The sequence below is a fragment of the Lynx rufus genome, unplaced genomic scaffold (genome assembly GCF_022079265.1).
Source record: "Lynx rufus isolate CCGP_SWC_20201006 ecotype Redwood Valley unplaced genomic scaffold, mLynRuf1.p SCAF_1, whole genome shotgun sequence".
Classification (NCBI taxonomy): domain Eukaryota; kingdom Metazoa; phylum Chordata; class Mammalia; order Carnivora; family Felidae; genus Lynx; species Lynx rufus.
Genome location: NW_025814823.1, coordinates 54,911,524 through 54,932,276, shown reverse-complemented (window position 1 = coordinate 54,932,276; position 20,753 = coordinate 54,911,524).

Genomic DNA, 20,753 nt, shown 5'->3' with positions numbered 1-20,753 from the left:
AAACGACAGTGAAAGTATCATTAGACCATACCCCTTTATGATCGCCAGAACTACTTTAAAGCCCTGTGTATTAGATGGAGGATTCTTTGTCATAACTTACATTTGAAGTGGGTTTAGTGTTTGAGCCAGAATCTCTGTCGATGAATCTTGATTGTCTGCAGACTCAAAGAAAATAAATCCTTAGTTTTCAAACAGTTTTTGCTTCTAAAGTCTGGTTATCAATGAAGGAAAAAGAGACTTTTATAAAATATTATTTTAAACCTTCAACATCCTTGTGTCATGTAAAAGTTTCATAGGAATTTCCATTACAAACACAGTTTTTGAAGGCTTTAGATCTTACTAGCTGAAATTTGGAACAAATGTCTTCAGTCTCAAACAGTTGTTATTTCCTTAAACAAAAAAGCAAGAAGTCTGTGTCATTTTTCAGTGGCAACAACAATAGAAAATACACTGTAAAGAAATGGGATTTTAAATAGAGAGCATGAAAGTCTAAAACATTATTTGATACAAATGTTGGAAACCATGAAATGTCAAGAATTACAGTGACTTGTGAAATTTAGATATAATGCAGAATTCTGTCATCATTCATCTTTCCATTTTCATGCATGTTTTTCTTAATCTTTGGAGATTTGCCCATTTATTAGAATCCTAAAATGCACTGCAGTGATCAAAATATGCCACAGATTTATTTGTAATATGTTTAAATCATATTAAATTCTGAGAGTATTATCTGAGATTTGAAGTCTTAAGGGGCCTAAATATTTTATTATGAGACCTATTTCTTTATCCATTTATGCACTCTCATGATCTGGACTGAATAGATAAATAAGTGATGTCTGAGCAGTGTTTATGAGCCAGTTGAAATTATGTGATGATCTGCAAAGTTCTGGGAAACAAACAACTAAGAAGAATATATATGTATTCCTTGGCTCTATATCTCCTCATCAGGAATCCATTTTTTCTATATATAGAGATTTCCAACCTTTCCCACATAACCCAAACTGTAACATGATCGAGACTTGCCTCTGGCATTCAGTACTTTAATGGATTATTCCTTTGCCAGTCATCATTTTTTTAAGATGATCAACAGAAAATGGAGCATATTTAGGAAAAACTGATCAAGTTACTGACAGTGCTTAGCAGGAGGTCAATTGTTAAGATCATTCTCACATCAGGATTTAACTTTTTAAGAGGATTCCTGTTGGTCGATCTGCTTTATCTTTTTATTTTTTTTTAATTTTTTTAAGTTTTTTAAAATTTAAGTGATTTCTACACCCAACATGGGGCTCGAAGTCACAACCCCGAGATCAAGAGTTGGATGCTGTACTGACTGAGATAGCCTGGTACCCCTGCTGTTTCTTTTTCAATAATGTCTCTGGCCAGAGATGGCTTAAGAAATCTCCACACAGTATATTGGTTACATTTAAATAATTATTTTTGTACTAACTTAAAAATAATTTTAGTAACTAAGAAGGAATTTCTTCTTCAGTAATTTTTTTTATTCACCCATTTGAAAACAACTTTTGAGAATCTAATTTTATAAACTTATTTCAGATGCTAAACATAAAAAGAGAAGTAAAGCATAGTGCTTACTTTTAAGTAGCTTATAAAGAAAGAGATGGGTGTCAAAAGATTTAAATGCTATATTAATTGATCATTCCATCATTAATACAGTAAGCATCTATGGAGTGTTTTCTGTATCAGGTAATTGGCTGTGTGTTAGATACAAAAACATAACAAATGTCATATACAATATAGTCTGGTAAGGACGATAGGTTTATGGACAATTATTACAGTACAAGGTGTTTAGTGCCTTGATGGAATTATGCGGAATATTGCAGACTCAGTAATTCAGGAAATGTCTCAAATGAGGTTGCCTACCCTGGATCTTACAGGAATATAGGCCGTTGACAAGCAGATGATGAGAGAAAGAATTCTAGGTGAGAATTGTATATGAAGTTGTATTGAGTATTGCAAGAATTATAACTAATCTAGTACAGCTATAAGGATAGTGTTTTATGAATGAACCATATTTTAGATGGGAGCTATAGGACCAGTATTTGAAGGACATTTAGTCTCATGTTTTATCTAGCAGATACTGAGAAATCATTGTATTTTAACAAGGTCATGAGGGGTTTATACTTATATTTGGGAGGGGGATATGATTGCTCAATGGAATGATTAGAACAGGAAAAGGCAGAAGGTAGGAAATGTCATCTCAATGTCATTTGTGTTATTTGACAGACATTCACTTATCTTCCCTCCTAGACACATCGCAAATTTCATGTCTTGTTTCTTTCTGATGATTGGTGCATTTGACTAATTCTGGCCAATTGGCTGTGAGTGAAAGTAACATGTTTCACTTTGGGGTTGGTGCATTTACTTGCTGATAAGAAAAACTACCAGAGTAATCTTTTCCTTCTCCCCATGTCTCAGAGTGTGGATGACAAGCTGGAACAGGGTGGCCAAATAGCCTATAAAGATAGATACCATGTGCAAGAAACAAACTTTTGCTTCTTTTGTTTATAGCCACTGAGATTATTTCCTTTGTGTTTGTGGTGATTAGTGTTGTTATTTTGACAAAACTTATCTATCCTGATTCATAAATGTACAATCACTGTGTCTCACAACTGAAGCAAACATATCCCGTAAATAAAGCAAAACAAACTTCTGGGAATCAGTGGACTTTATTGAATAATTCCCAAAAACCTGTTTACTATCTAGCACCACTGGGTTGCTTCTGAATTGTCACAGCAAACCTGGGACACGTCTTGACATCCAACAAGCATTTTTGGTGGTGGGCCACTACCAAAGCACAGGTACCTCTGAGGAGTCTCCTATTTGGAGCTGAGGACAAATTCTCCCCCTCTCCTGGACATCGGTTGTTAGAAGTTTAGTTTTAGGGAGTTAAGGCCACCTCAATTCTGGTTCCTCAACACTGTTCTGATAGTATTGCATTTCCCTGCCCGGAGGCTTGCCACAACTAGATTATGCCAGTGAGATAATCTAACTATGGTTCAAAGAACCCCCCCCCCATTTCTGACAAAAGATCCTCTTTGTAATAACTTTTTCATCTATTAACAGTTCCAACAATACTTGCCCCATCATCGTCACCAGAACACCACTAAGTCTAGCATAGTCTTGTTCTCCATTCACTATTTAGTCTCTCTTTTTGTAGGGTCTATGGTATTTTCTAACATTACCAACTAGTTCTTTGATTCTCTGGACACCAACTGAGTGTTCAACAATTAAATTAAGTTCTGATTCTAATATGGAGTCAACTCAAAATCCACAGTAAAGGGCACAGTTCTACATCACCCACCCCCTTCAGTCATAATTCCTGGGCCTTTTGTACTTCTAACTGAACTTCTCTGAATTGGGGGTTTCCATAATCCCCTCCTCAAGCTCAGTAATTTGTTAGAAAGGCTCATAGAACTCAGTCACACATTTTAATTATGTTTGCTGTTTATTATAAAGGATATTATAAAGGATACAAATGAACAGTCAGATGAATAGGTGCATAGGTCCTGCACACTGGAGCTTCTGTCTCCGTAGAGATGGGGTTTGCCAGGCATCTGGCATGTTGATGCATTCATCAACCCAGCTCTTAGAATCCTGTTTTATGGAGTTTCACCACATGGGCATGATCAGTTAACTCATTCTCCAACTCCTCTCCCCTCCTTAGGGGTTGGGAATAGGGTGGGGCTGAAATTTCTAGGATTTCAATCTGGGTTGGTCTTTCTGATGACCAGCCTCCATTCTGAGGTTCTCCACCCAAGAGCCACAACCTCAGAACAACTGATGCCCCCATCATCTCTATGACCCAGAAAACTACAAGAGTTTTAGGAACACTAAATCAACAGGAGACAAAGACCAAACATTTCTTACTAATGCCACAAAATGGTTCTTATTTTTTGGGGAAAAGATACCCATATAAACTGTTAAAAACAATTTCCATCTAGCCAGTATTAGGTATCCTCTGGTGACCTCATATATATATTGAGGAAAATAATAGTAACTTCTCACAAAGTTCAAAATATTAAGATATAAGTATATTGCTTTTCTAATACTTTTATTGATCCATCTTTTAAATGTTTATTTATTTTTAAGAGAGAGAGATACAGAGCATGAGTGGGAGAGGGGCAGAGAGAGAGACACAGAATCTGAAGTAGGCTCCAGGCTCTGAGCTGTCAGCACAGAGCCTGACGTGGGGCTCGAACTCATGAACCGTGAGATCATGACCTGAGCTGAAGCTGGATGCCTAACTGACTGACCACACAGGCACCCCTACTGATCCATTTTAAAAATTAATGATTTAATTACTAGCACCAATCATAATATGAGTCGTCTTGAATAAATAGACAACTACAGTACTTTTTCATAGGGTAATTAAGATTAAAATAGTGGGGTGCCTGGGTGACTGAGTTGGTTAAGCATCCAGCTCTTGGTTTTAGCTCAGGTCTTGATCTCACAGTTTGTGAGTTCGAGCCCCGGATCAGACTCTGCACTGACAGCCTGCTTGGGATTCTCTGTCTCCCTCTTTCTCTCTGCCCTTCCCTCACTCACTATCTCTGTCAAGAAAATAAATAAACTTAATTAAAAAATTAAAGAAAAAAGATTGAATTAATTTAAATACTTAAGCCAGGCATGACAGAGCATTTACTACTATTATGGTGATAGAAGTCACACATTTCCTACTTCACTGGCATTATATTTATACTTCTTGTACAGTTCTTTGTTGTTGTTATTGCTGTTAACTCATGACAACAAAGAAGCCCTAAAAATACCTCTCAGTTTCTATCTTTATTTGGAGAGCTAAAGGGAGGGACATAAACTCATAAGCTCATATGATTTGAGAAGGTCTGTTGTAACTTTTTATACAGGTTAGGTCACCTTAATGGTTTACCTTGTGTGACAGTTATTTTTCTGAAAATAATAGGGAATGTTCCATATTAAATCCAGCAGTTAAATCATCTAGTGCCAAAATGAAAAAGCAGGGATGATACAGAAGAGCAGGAAATTACCTTTGCATTTATCTGGAGAATGTGCCATTTTTCTGTACATAAACTTGACTCTCCTCGCTAGGAAAAATTAGTACTAGTTTACATTCCATTAGATTTCAGTATTTTGGTGCAAGCAATAAGCATGCTAATATAAATGCAAAATAATATTTTCAGTCTAGGAAGATATGAATCATGGGACAGTTTTCTGTGCATAGTCACCTTGAGTTTTAGTGCTTAATTTTTTAAAAGTTAAAACTATCTGCTGAATGAGTTTTTCCCTTCCCCTGAACAAAGCCCTATAAAAGAACAGTTTGTGTCTGTTGAGAACAGGATCCTATGGGAAATAAAGAGCTCATTGAACTGTTTCACATCATAGTAATCTAAAGAGAAACACAAGTCAGTATTTTTTAAGGCATGATATATGGGCTTGAAATTGTTATTCCCTTATGGATAAAATAATCTACTACTGCTAAAATATAGGCTCAATTTTAACTTGATACCAACAACCAAAACTGTCCTAAAAAATTATTCTGAGGGATTTATTTTCTGAAGCAGGATGGACAGTAGCTTTACTTGTCACTTTTATTAAAGGCAGATCTGGAAAACATAGCTTCTGGAATCATGCGATTTGATAACATTCTTTGCTTAGATGCTTTTTTTGATACATCTTTTTTGGCATTTGTCAGGTTCATTTATAGAAACGGTATGATCGTGAATAATTTATTCTATCATTAATTTTGAATAAGTTTACCATGGTAAAAATGAGGGGAACATTTAAGGAACCTTTATCTACATTTAATAAACATAAAACTCCATTTGAATGAAGCAAGTTAATTAAGAAAGAAAACTTTCCTCAATAGTAGGAATTATGCTTCTACTATTCTAATATGCACGAATCTTTGATAGGTACACAACATATATCTATCTATATGTGTGATCTTACAACAGCGTGTTTGGTTCATATTCTTGTTTTGTTTTGTTTAGCTCATCTATTTTTAATCATTGATAGGAATAAAATGCCTTTCACACATCTACCAGAAATGAGGATAGATTTGAATCAAGTGGAGGCAATTCTGAAAAGTTGTCAAGTGGAATAAGAAATATGATTTTTTGCTATTTTTAACCTGCTTCAGTCTTGTTACTCTCAGAACCTATTATTTTTGCACATTGAAATATTTCTAAGCTACTCCCCAACTTCCCCGTCTTCTGCCTGCTGCTTTTGCCCGTATTTTTTTTTCAAAATTTTACTAAGTCTCTGATTGATAAATTCTAGGTTCACTTATACAGTAGAGTTGAATATTTATTTGGCTTGTTTGACATTCCTGTGCGATAAATATTTTCAATGTGTTTATTTTCCTGAATTATATGTTAGGTACTCCATGTCAAAATGTTTTATTATATTTTTCCACTTTAAAACTTGATATTGGGTTTACACGTAGTAGGTTATCAATAATTATTTTAAATTAATTTAACACTAATTTGAATAACAGTACTTTGATGGTCATATTAGAGTAGACAAATACATCATTTTGATTATATTTCTTTCCTTTTGGAAAAAAAATCCTCTGTTGGTAGTAACATGTTTTATATTAACAACAGATTGGTACAAAATTATTGAGATTTTAAAAACTTTTATGAATTTTTAAATGGTGTATTTTTGTTGTAATTCTCTGGATCTGTAATTTTATATGTTTATTTTCCACTTGTTCTTTTCAGGCTAATTTAGAGCAGCATTCCTAACATTAGTAATGGAGTTTGACATCCCTAGAATAGTTTTGTAAGCAGAAAGTTAATTTGGAGACAGTTTTATATTTCGAGAACGCTTTCTAATTTATAGAATATACTCTAGAAGCCAGGCGTAATACTTTTCTGTTTACACATCCTTAACAATGATAGCAGTTATTATTGTGGACAGTATGAATAGGTATAAATGTAAGTCTTATTAAGAATTTCTCAGAAAAAAAGATTAACCTGAAGTATAGCTCAATTAGTTTGTTGCCTTTATTCAAAATTTCATCCTTTGGGTATTTTAATGAGAAGTAGTTGTACAGAAATTTATAGATAAAAGCTGTTGAAATGGTACTTTAAAATTAGATACAATTACTACAAGATGATTTTCTTTAGGTTAAAGTTTCAATTGCTGCATTCAATATGACTTTGAGGTCATAACCATGGTTTGCTACATATTCTTTGTATGTAAGATTATTCAATGAAATAACTTCAAGTTACTCATTTAAAATAGTATATGGCTCAAAAGAGCAGAAGCAACAGAAAATAAATGAAAAGCATTATGCTACATCCAAACCAATTCAAGTAATATACTAAATAAATTATATGATGCATTTAGAGAAATGAGGTGCATGGTAATAGCAGTTACTCAATACATTACGTGGCTAATCTTCCTAGACATATGGTGATGGTAATCTTATTATATAACTTAGATTTAGTCATTACCATTAAAGAATACAGTATATGTAATAAATTTATGTTAGTTATTGGGAATAAAATGAGATGTTGCTGTAAAGTGAAATATTCATTAAAGAAAATGCATTAGAAAAGAAGATCACTTGACCTCATTTTGGAAAATATTCACAAATATCGCAGGATATTTACAGTTATACAGGTGTTCCTTGGAGAAATTGTGGGTTCAGTTCCAGAGCACCACAATAAAGCGAGTCAATGAATTTTGTGGTTTCCCAGTGTATATAAAGTTATGTTTGCATTGTACTGTAGTCTATAAAGTGTGCAGTAGCATTATGTCTCAAAAACAATGTACATATCTTAATTAAAAATACTTTGTTGCTAGAAAATGCTAAGCATCATCTGAGCTTTCAGCAAGTTTTAATGTTTTTGCTGATAGAGGGTATTGTCCTCATGTTAATGGCTGATGGCTGATCAGGGTGGTGGTTGCTGAACTTTGAGTGGCTGTGGCAATTTTTGAATATAAGACAAAAATGAAGTTTCTTCAGTGGACTCTTTCACAAATAATTTCTCTGTAGCATGCATTGCTGTTTAATAGCATTTCATTCACAGTAAAATTTCTTTCAGAATCGGAGTGAATCTTCTCAAGCCCTGCGGCCATTCTGTCAACTAAGTTTATGTAACATTCTAAATTCTTTGTTTTCATTTCAACAGTCTCACAGCATCTTCCCCAGAAATAGATTCCATCTCAAGAAACCACTTTCTTTGCTCATCCATAAGAAGCAACTCTTCACCTGTTAAATTTTATCATGAGATTGCAGCAATTCAGTCACATCTTCAGGCTCCACTTCTAATTCTAGTTCTCTTACTATTTCTAGTACATCTGTAGTTACTTCCTCCACAGAAGTCTTGAAGCACTCAAAGTCATCCGTGAGGGTTTGACTCAACTTCTTTCAAACTTCTGTAAATGTTGATATTTGACCTCTTCCCAAATTAAATTACAAATGCTCATAATGACATCCAGAATGATGAATACTTTCCAGAAAGTTTTCAATTTACTTTGTGCAGATTTATCTGAGGAGTCACTATCTATGGCAACTCTAGCCTTACGAGATATATTTCTTCAATAATTAGACTTGAAAGTCAAAGTTACTGCTTGGTCCATGGACTGCAGAATGGGTTTTGTGTTCGCAGGCATGAAAACAAAATTAATCTCATTATATGTTTTCATTAGGACTCTTGTGTGACCAGGTGAATTGTCAATGAGCAGCAATATTTTGAAAGCAGTCTTTTTTTTCTTCCCTCGAGCAGCAAGTCACAACAGTGGGCTTACAATATTTAGTAAACCATGTTGTAAACATATGTGCTGTCGTCCAGGCTTCATTGTTCCATTTATAGAGCACAGGCAGAATACATTTAGCATAATTCTTGAGAGCCCTAGAATTTTCAGAATGCTTAATGAGCACTGGCTTCAGCTTCAAGTCACCAGCTATATTAACCCCTACCAAGAGAGGTAGCCTGTCCTTTGAAGTTTTGAAGCCAAGCATTGACTTCTTTTTAGCTAGGAAAGTCCTAGATGACATCTTCCTCCAAGAGCAGGCTGTTTCTTCTACATGGAAAAATCTGTTGTTTCGTGTGGCCACCTTCGTTTATTATCTGAGCTAGATCTTCTGGAGACCTTGCTGCAGCTTCTATGTCAGCACTTGCTCCTTTATCCTGCACTTTTATATTCTGGAGACGGCTTCTTTGCTTAAACCTCATGTAACTTCTACTAGCTTCTACCTTTTTTTCCTGCAGCTTTATCACCTCTCTCAGCCTTCATGGAACTAAACAGTTAGAGTCTTGCTCTGGATTAGGCTTAAGGAAATGTGTCTAGTTTGATCTTCTATCCAAGGCGACTGAACTTTCTCCATATCAACGAGACTGTTTCATTTTCTTATCATTCATGTGTTCAGTGGCCTAATTTAAATATTGTTGTTTTCGGAAAGATGGAGTAACAGGGAGAGAGATGGAAAAACAGCAGGCTGGTGGAGCAGTCAGAACACATAGGATTTTATCAATTGGGTTTGCCCTTTTACATGGGCATGGTTTATGGAACCCCCAAATAATTATAAGAGTAGCATCAAAGATCATTGATCAAGGATCACCATAACAACTATAATAATAAGGAAATCTTGAAGTATTGCAAGAATTACCAAAATGTGACACACAGAGATGATGTGAATAGATACTGTTGGAAAAATGGCACCAACAGACTTGTTCAATGTGGAATTGTCACAAACCTTCAATATCCACAAAGCACAACAAACCAAAGCACAATAAAGCAAAATATTGACAACTGCATTAGAATAAGAATGCCCTTTCCACGAATATGCACAAATTCTAAATAGCTATTATTTTGATTCCAGAAAGCAATGGATAGAAATTTTTGGAAAGAGTATCTGATAAGGAAAATGATTTTCTGAAATAAAACTCTGTTCTGCAAGTTGAGATGAATGAAGTACATTATTCTGGTATGTACTTTGAAGACAATAACACTAACCAAATATATTTTTAAGCTTAAAGGAGAACTATTTGGTTTGTTAATTATCAGTTCTCATTAATATTCTGCTTGGAGTTCCTATCTATAATGTTCATAAACTTTAAAAAGTTCTGCTTTTTAAAGTCAGAATGAATTTCAAACAAATCAGTGGAGAATAATGGACCATTACATCCTCATAAACTTGCTAATTAAAAAGAACTGAAAACCATTGCTACTATGAAAATCTTTGATGTAAATTCTAATGTGACAGCAAAATCAATGATCTCATTCAAGGTAAGATGCAGGAATAGCTATTACCAATACAGAGAAGTTATTTAAAAAAATATATTTTAAATACATGTAAGGCTATTCTAAATGCAATAAAGCAGTTTTAAAAAATTAATCATAATTGAGTGTGTATATATATATATATATATATATATCTACAAGAATTATAATCAACACTACTAAACAAGTTTGTGGCATATGTAGTGCTTGTAACCTTGCTCTACTGGAGCATGATTATGTGATTGTATATGTTATGTGTTGTATTAGTTGGAAAAACTCCTTCATCATTTGAGAATAAGAAATGTAGCTGTCAAATTGATATTGAAAGGCTTTTTCATTCTATTATGTGCTTAGATAATTTCATAAGGAAATTATCATGAAGGGTCAGTAAAAGTACTATCTCTGACTCAAATAGCACTACTTGGCTTTTTACCTATTTTGCATAGAACATTTTATCTAACTAAAGAGGAAATAAAAAATAATCTTATCATCATTATCAGTATCACCATCATCTTCATTGTGTTCATCGTCAATGTCAACTTAATCAGTATTATCATCATGAATTGAGATCTTGCTGGCTGTAATGTACTTTTCCAAGTGCTTTAAGTGCATTTTTGTATTTTAATCTTCATGATAAACCTACACTATAGGTTCTGTCACTCCTATTAAAAGATAAGGAAAGTGAGGCTCATAAAAGTTAAATAATTTTTTTTTTTCTTTCCAACATTTATTTATTTTTTTTTTTTTTAAGACAGAGAGAGACAGAGCATGAACGGGGGAGGGGCAGAGAGAGAGGGAGACACAGAATCGGAAACAGGCTCCAGGCTCTGAGCCATCAGCCCAGAGCCTGACGCGGGGCTCGAACTCCCGGACCGCGAGATCGTGACCTGGCTGAAGTCGGACGCTTAACCGACTGCGCCACCCAGGCGCCCCAAAAGTTAAATAATTTTTATGTGACCAGCTAGTAAGCTGCAACTAGAGGATTAGGTGTTCTTAAACACCACAAGTGCTGGCTCAGATTTGAAATGATGGCTAAATATGTTTGCAAAGATGTTTGCATTTATCTCAATGAGTTCCAGATACCTTTCCAGCCATCAGTTGGCCAATTTATTTCTTCCTGTTTTATTTCTCATAGGGCCGTAGAAATTCCTGTATCACTCTTTCTGACATGCCACCAAAGGAAGCTTGCTGCCAATTTCCACCGTATCCCCAATCATTCTGGTTTATCATCTGTTAAAGAGGACATTCCATTCACCTAAATTTTATCCCTTAAGTGTGGGTTTTGTTTGTTTTTTTTTTTTTAAATTTCCTTGATGTTCACTTCTATTGTCATGAATTCGATTAAGGGAAACAGTTTTTTTTATAAAAAAATTTTAACATTTATTCATTTTGAGAGACAGATAGAAACAGAGCATGCGTGGGGAAGGGGCAGAGAGGGAGACACAGAATCTGAAACAGGTTCCAGGCTCTGAGCTGTCAGCACAGAGTCCGACTTCGGGCTCGAACTCCCAAATTGCGAGATCCTGACCTAAGCCGAAGTTGGATGCTCAACCGACCCAGCCACCCAGGTGCCCCAGGGGAAACAGTTTTTTTTTTCTTTCAGTAGGCTATTTTTAAAATCTCAGTATTTATTCCCTATATGAATTCAAATTTCCAAATAGCCTTATCTGCTAGCGAGTTATGTGGAAGCACTGCTCTTTTCATGTGAGTATTCTCCTCCAAAATTTCTAAAGCTCCTCATCTCCAATAGGCAAAGCCCAAATTACTAGCCATTCCATTCAATGATTTCTGTGATTTACCCTCAGCCCTTTATGTTGATATACAATTAATTTGGTTCAATCAACGTGTTTTTCATATGTAATAGGATTTTCCGAATTTTCACTTTATGTATTTATTTCTTCTTTTATTTTTTCTGGACTCTCTCATTTTTGCTTTTCAAATTATATAACTTTCCTTACCCCCATTGAAGATTCCCAGTGAAATTCTTACCAAGTAAGAATAAGTGAAAGAAATTTAAAGCCTTACATATAGTTATACAAAACTAAGTAAGTTCAATGCTCACATTTCAGAAATTGTGAAGAATTTATACTATGCAAAACACACACAGGAGAAGATTACAGGAAGGCTCTCTGGCCTTAATCATAACATTCTTTTAGAAGAAAGACATAATGTTTGCAAAGGATCTCAAATAAGCTTCATTATCATCACCGAATGCAGAGGCAACAAAGGCAGGTGATAGATGTGAGATTTGAGATATGTTGGGAGCATGCCCTTTCACTGCTGTCATCATTACCAATTTAGAACAATGAGAGAAAGGCTGCAAGATCTTGTCTGTAGCTTGATGAGAAGTAACATCAGGAAGAGTTCAACTGCACTAGTATTACATCTGGATGGACCAACCTGGTTAATGAGGACATCGGCTAAGCTGACTGGCAACAAGTGACTTCATACATACACACCCCACATAGAGCTCCAAGACAAATTGCATAGTATATCCAGTCATCCATTTTTTTCTATCCAAACCCCTCAGGCTGTATTTCTGATGTGTTAAGTGAATTTACCATATCCATTTATCCTTGTAAAATCAAAGGCAAATATTCTAATAGCATTCAGCAAAAGAAATCAAGAAGAAATAGATCCTCTAGAAATAAACCTTAAAACAAGAATGCCAGTTAAAGTATTTTATTTGAGAGGTACAGGAAATACCGATGTAAGAGTGAGGAAGGGTAAGAGATGGGAAAACAGCCAATGAGAGAGATCCAATGGGAGAACACAATGAATGTGCTCTCAGGTCAGCTATAGCTTTGGGGGCCTGGAGCCTAGTTTTACTTAAAAATGATTTAAAACAACAGATCTGGGAAGATGATGGAGTACAAGGACCCTAAGCTCACCTCATTTTACAGATACAGCTAAGTAACACTCATCACATCAGTGTAAATAACCCAGAAAATGGCCTAAAGACTGGCAGAACATACTTCACAACTAAATGTAGAGAAGCAGCCACATCAAAGAGGGTGGGACAGACAGAGAAGCAGTAGGGAGTTAAATGGACTTGCAGGCTCTGAGAGGGGAGAGAAACGGACTATCACACCATAGAGACTGCACAGGGAAGACAAATGCCCATAACATTTGGCTTTGAAAGCCAGAGGGGTAAATTTCATGAGTTCCTATGAACAGCAGGACTTAAAACCTGGAATTAGTGGGCTCAGCTCTAGGAGAGCCAGGAGGGTGAGAGGCATCTGAGTCCCTGCTTTTAAAGAGACAGCACGAAAACCAGCTCATGGACATAGAGCATAAACACAGCAGTTTGAAAAATGCCTGGGACATATAGAGTGGAAATTTGTTTACTAATCTGAGAGGCTGTCCTGCAGGGACAGAGATCATTTGGAGACTCTGTAGGAACAAAGAAGCTGAGAGGAACCATTTCCTTTCTCTACCCCTGGCATAAGTGCACACCACCTGTGGGAGCCAGCACAGTGCTAACTTGCACACTCCTAACTTGCACACTCTACCTAATTTGCTAACACTGTGATTATCTTCCTCCATTGCCTGACACATAGGTGAATCTTCCCCTTCCAACCAGGCCTGCGTTAGTCTGTGCACTGCAGCTCCCTTCACCCAGTAGACAGCTCAAACCCTGCTAAGGCTGTGCCTTCCACCATGCACTTTGGTTATCTGCCCCCAATAAGCTGACTCCCTCAGTCTCTGCAGTGACAGGTCCCTTTTTGCAAATGACTGGCATGCAAACCTTGATAACACTGTGAGTCCTGCACCTATGCATGTTGTGGATTTGCCCTTTCTAATATCCTCTTGCCTAGAGCCAATCTAAAGCAGTGCCGTAAGCCTGGCACTGTGCAGGCAGCCATGACAGGGACCACTACTACTCCAGTGACTCCTGCTTCAAGGAAAGGGAAAGGTGACCACACACACTAGTCAGACAGTAGCCCCAGCAGAGGGCTCAGGGCAGATAGGTGGTTGGGATATGGGCTCTGCTTACCAATAAAAGCTTCTCAGGGGACAACACAGGGAAAGCACCCAACAGTTTAGTCTTACTGCATCTGGCAAACTCCTGGTCTGACTCAACTCAAGGCTAGTGTGGCCCCAGACTGGCCCAATAACATCACAGGGACCAAATCTTGCCCACAACAGGCAAAGAGAGCCACTGCAGATGACTAGAATGAAGGAAAAAGTGGCTCAGCCACAACAGCAGCGTGCAGGCAACATACACCGGAGACATCCCTGAAGTACCTGGTTCTGGTGAACATAGGACACTGCACTGCAGGCCACTACAGGTCCTCTTCTTCATAAGACCACTACTTTCAGAAACATGAGATGTAGTTGACTTTCCTAACACACAGAAACAGACACAGAGATTAGACAAAATGAAGAGACAGAGGAATATGTCCCAAATTAATGAACAGGATGAATGAAATTACAGTAAGAGACCTGAGTGAAATGGAGACAAGTAATATGCCTAATAGAGTATTTAAAATAATTATCAAGAAGATACTCATTGGACTTGAGAAGAGAGTGGGGGACATCAGTGAGACCCTTGACAATAAGATAAAAAAGAACCAATCAGAGATGAAGAACTCAATACATGAAATTCAAAAAAACACTGAAAAATAAAATAAAAATATGCTAGATGTAATAAATAGCAGATTAGAAGATGCATGAGGACAAATTGACAAACTGAAGTACAGAGTATTGGAGAGTAATCAAGCTAAACAGGTGAAAGGAAAATGAAATATGCAAAATGTGAATAGACTTAGGGAACTTAACAACACCATCAAATATAATAACATTTGCGTTATAGGGATTCCAGGGGGAGAAGAAAGAGAAAAAAGGACATAAAATTTATTTGAAAAAGTAATAGCTGAAAAATTCCCTAAACTGGAGAAGGAAATCTAAGAGGAACAGTGATTTCTCAAACACACACACACACACACACACACACACACACACACAAAACAAAAAAAAACCCAAAACCCAACCCAAGGATTTTTACACCAAGACAATAATAACTAAAATGTCAAAAAAATAGTGATAAAAGAGAGAATTTTTGAAACAACGAGAGAAAAGAAAACAGTTACAAACAAGGGAAATCCCATAAGTCTGTCAGGTGATTTTCCAGAAGAAACTTTGTGGGCCAGAAGGGAGTGGTGTGATGCCATCAAAGTGCTGAAAGAACAAAAAAGGAATCTGCAGCCAAGAGTACTCTGTCCAGAAAGGTTATCCCTCAGAATAGAAGGAGAGTTTCCCAAACAAAAGTTAAAGGAATTCATGATAACTAGCCCTACAAGAGATATTAAAAGGGACTCTTTGAGTGGAAAGAAAGCCCATAAGTAAGAGTAGGAAAAGTAGGAAGCAGTAAAAATAAGTATATCTGTAAAAATCACTCAAGAGACTCACAAAATAAAAAAAGATTTAAAGTATGACACCATATACCTAAAATGTAGGGGGAGAAGAGTAAAGAATGAAATTAAACTAGATGACCATCAACTATAGACTCTCCAGTATATGCAGAAGTTATTTACAAATAAAATGATAATCAAAAACAGTATTAGATATGAAAAAAATAAAGAGTAATAAGTATCTTACTCAAGAAAGCCAATTAATCATGTGAGAAGAGAGCAAGGGAAGAAAGGAACAGAGAAGAACTACAAAGACAGCTATAAAACAAATAACAAAATGGCAATAAATACATACCTATCAATAATTACTTTGAATGTGAATAAACTAACACTAAAATCAAAAGGGTGACAGAATGCATAAAAAAAAAGAACCATCTGTATGCTGCCTGCTAGAGACTCACTTTGGACCTAAAGACACATGCAGGTGAAAGTGAAGGGATGGAAAAGCATTTATCATGCAAAATGGAAGTGAAAGAAAGCTATGGTAGCAATACTTACATTGGACAAAATAGACTTTAAAACAAAGACTGTAACAAAGGACACCATATAATCATAATGGGAACAATCCAAGAAGAAGATATAACAATTACAAATATTTATGCACCCAACATGAAAGCACCCAAATATATAAATCAGTTAATAAACATAAAGGAGGTAATCTATAGTGATACAATAATAGTAAGGGTCTTTAATACCTACTTACATCAATGGACAGATCATTGAAACAGAAAATGAACAGGAAACAGTGGCTTTGAATGACACATTGGACCAGATGGATCTAACATATATTCAGAACATTTAATTTAAAAACAGCAAAATACACATTCTTTTCAAGTGCACATGGGACATTGTCCAGAATAAATCACATATTAGACCACAAAAGAAGTCTTAAAAATTAAAAAATATTGAAATTATACCATGTATCTTTTTTGACCAAAATGCTATGAAACTGTAATAAGCAGAAGACAAAAACCTGGAAAGAACACAAATACATGGAGGTTAAATAACATGCTATTAAGCAATGAATGGGTCAGTCAAAAAAAATCAAAAAATACATGGAGTAAAATGAAAACAACAGTCCACAATTTTTTTTTAAATTTTTGAATGTTTGTTCATTTTTGACAGAGAGAGTGAGACAGAGCATGAGTGGGGGAGGGGAAGAGAGAGAGAGGGAAACACAGAATCTGAAGCAGGCTCCAGGCTCTGAGATGTCAGCACAGAGCCTGATGTGGGGCTTTGAACTCACAGACCATGAAATCATGACCAAGCCAAAGTCAGACGCTCAACCGACTGACTCCACCGACTGAGCCACCCAGGTGCCCCACAACAGTCCACAGTTTGGAGGATGCAGTGAAAACTGTTTTTGTAGTGAAGCTTATTGCAATACAGGCTTACATCAAGAAGCAAGAAAAATATCAAACAACCTAACTTTACACCTAATGAGTTAGAAAAAGAAGAGCATACAAAACCCCAAACCAGTAGAATGAAGGAAATAATAAAATTAGAGCAGAAATTAACGATATAGAAACTTAAAATGCAATAAAACAGGAGCGCGTGGGTGACTCAGTCGGTTGAACATCTGACTTTGGCTCAGGTCATGATCTCTCAGTTCATGGGTTTGAGCCCTGTGTCGGGCTCTGTGCTGACAGCTTGGAGCCTGGAGTCTGCTTCAGGTTCTGTGTCTTCCTCTCTCTCTGCCCCTCCCCTGATGGTGCTCTATTTTTCTCTCTCTCAAAAATAAACATTTAAAAACAACAACAACAACAAAACAGATCAATGAAGGAGGGAGCTGATTCCTTAAAAAGATCAACAAGATTGATAAACCTTTAGCCAGCTCATCAAAAAAATAAGAGAGAGAAGACAAACCAATTCAGAAATGAAAGAGGAGAAATAACAACCTACACCACAGAAATATAAAGGATTGTAAGAGAATATTATGAAAGTTGTATGCCAATAACTTAGACAATTTAGAAGAAATGGATAAATTCCTAGAAATATATAACCTAACAAAACTGAAACAGGAAGAAATAAATAATTTGAACATACCAGCATTGAAATTGAATCAGTAATCAAAAACTCCCAATAATAACAAAACAAAACAAAACATCTCCCAACAAACAAAAGTCCAGGATTAGAAGTCTTCACAGGTAAGCTCGACCAAACATTTAAAGAAAAGTTAATACTTATTCTTCTCAAATTATTCCTAGAAGAAGAGGAACACTTTCAAATTCATTCTATGATGTTAGCATTACCATGATACCAAAACCAGATAAAGAAACCACAGAAAGGAGAGAACTACAGGCCAATATCTCTGGTGAACACAGATGTAAAAATCCTCAATGAAATATTAGCAGACCAAATCCAACAATACGTTAAAATAATTTACTAGGATCAAATGGGATTTATTCATAGGATGCAAGGGTGATTCAATATTTGTAAACCAATCAATGTGATACATAACATCAAAAAGAGAAAGGTTAAAAACTACATAATCATTTCAATAGATGCAGGATAGCATTTGACAAAGTACAACATCCATTCATGATAAAAACCCTCAACAAAGTAGGTTTAGATGGAACATATCTCAACATAATAAAGGCTATATATGAAAAATCTACAGCTAACATCATACTCAGTGGTGAAAAACTGAGAGCTTTTCCCCTAAGGTCAGGAACCAGACAAGGATGTCTACTCTCACCACTTTTATTGAACATAGTATTGGAAATCCTAACCAGCAAAATAAATAAAAGGCATCCAAATTGGTAAGAAAGAAGTAAAACTTCCACTCTTTGCAGATGACGTTATACTCTATCTAGAAAACCTGAAAGAGTCCACCAAAAAGAGCTACTAGAATTGATAAATGAATTTAGTAAGCTCATGGTATACAAAATCAATATATAGAAATCAATTGCATTTCTATACGCTTATAATGAAGCATCAGAAGGAGAAATTAAGAAAAAAATATACAATTGCCCCCAGAATAATAAAATACCTAGAAATAAACTTAATCAAGGAGATGAAAGACCTGTACTTTGAAAAGTATAAAGCACTGATGAAACAAACTGAAGATGACACAAAGTAATGGAAAGATATTCCATGCTTATTGATTGGAAGAATAAATATTGGGGTGCCTGGGTGGCTCAGTTGGTTGAGCATCTGACTCTTGATTTCAGCTCAGGTCATAATCTCACAGTGGTGAGATTGAGCCCTGTGTGAGGCTAGGTGCTGAGCATGAAGTCTGCTTAAGATTCTCTCTCTCTCGGGGCGCCTGGGTGGCGCAGTCGGTTGAGCGTCCGACTTCAGCCAGGTCACGATCTCGCGGTCCAGGAGTTCGAGCCCCGCGTCAGGCTCTGGGCTGATGGCTCAGAGCCTGGAGCCTGTTTCCGATTCTGTGTCTCCCTCTCTCTCTGCCCCTCCCCCGTTCATGCTCTGTCTCTCTCTGTCCCAAAAATAAATAAACGTTGAAAAAAAAAATTAAAAAAGAAAGGAAAAGATTCTCTCTCTCTCTCTCTCTCTCTCTCTCTCTCCTCCCCCATCCTCTGCCCCTTTGCCCCATTCACACTCTCTCTAAAATAAAAAAAAAGAAAAAGGAAGAACAAATATTGTTAAAATGTCTATACTATCCAAAGAAATCTACAGATTTAATGAAATGCCTATCAAAATGCCAACAGAATTTTTCACAGTACTATAACGAAACACCCTAACACTGTATGCAACCACAAAAGACCCCAAATAACCAAAGTAATCTTTAAAAAAAAAAACAAACCTGGATATATGACAATTTTAGATTTCAAGCTATGCTACAAAGCTGTTTTAATCAAAACAGTATGGTACACACACACACACACACACACACACACACACACACACATCTATGGAAGAGAATAGAAAGCCTAGAAATACAACCATGATTATATGGTCAATTAATCTTCAACAAAGAAGACAAGAATATGCAATGGGAAAAAGTCTCTTCAAGAAGTAGTTTTGAGAAAGCTAGATAGCTACACACAAAAGAATAAAACTGGACCACTTTCTTACAAAAGTACTTACAAAAGTATTTTTTATACAAAAAATGAATTCAATTCATGAAAGACCTAAATGTGAGATCTGAAACCATACAAATTCTAGAAGAGAGCCCAGGCAGCATTTTCTCTGATATTAGTCCTAACAACATTTTTCTAGATATTTCCTGAGGCAAGGGAAACAAAAGCACATATAAACTATCAGGACTACATCAAAATAAAAAGCTTGTTTTTTTAATTATTACTATTTTTTTTTATTTTAGAGAGAGAAGGAGTGCAAACTGGGGAAAGGGACAGAGCAGGAGAGAGAATCCTAAGCAGGCTCCAGGCTCAGTGCAGAGCCTGAGACAGGGCTTGATTCCAGAACCCTGGGATTATGACGTGAGCCAAAATCAAGAATCAGACACTCAACTGACCGAGACACTAAGGCACCCCAAAATAAAAAAGCATCTTTACCTCAAAGGAAGCAGTAAATAAAACTAAAAGATAACCTACTGAATGGGAGAATATATTTGAAAATGCATATCAGATAAAAGGTTAGTATCCAAAATGTATAAAGAATGTATGCAACTCAACACCTAAGAAACAAATAATCCAATTAAAAAATAGGCAGAAGATAAGAACAGACATTTCTCCCAGGAAGACATACATGTGACCAACAAACATGAAAAAATACTCAACATAACTCATAACCAGGCAAATACAAAGCAAAACCACAATGAGATATCACCTCACACCTGCAAGAATGGCTAAAATCAAAAACACCAGAAACAACAATGTTGGTGACAATGTGGATAAAAAGGAACTTTGTTGCACTGTTGGTGGAAATGCAAACTGGTACAGCCACTCTGGAAAACAATAAATTGTTTTCCTCAAAAAATTAGAAATAGAACTACCGTATGATCCAGTAACACACTATTGGTATTTATCCAAGGAATATGAAAACACTAAATTAAAATGATATATGCCCTCCCTACATTTATTGCAGTATTATTTCCAATTGCGAAATTATTGAAGTAGCTCAAGAGTCCATGGATAGAAGAATGGATAAAGAAGTGGTATGTATATACACAATGGAATATTG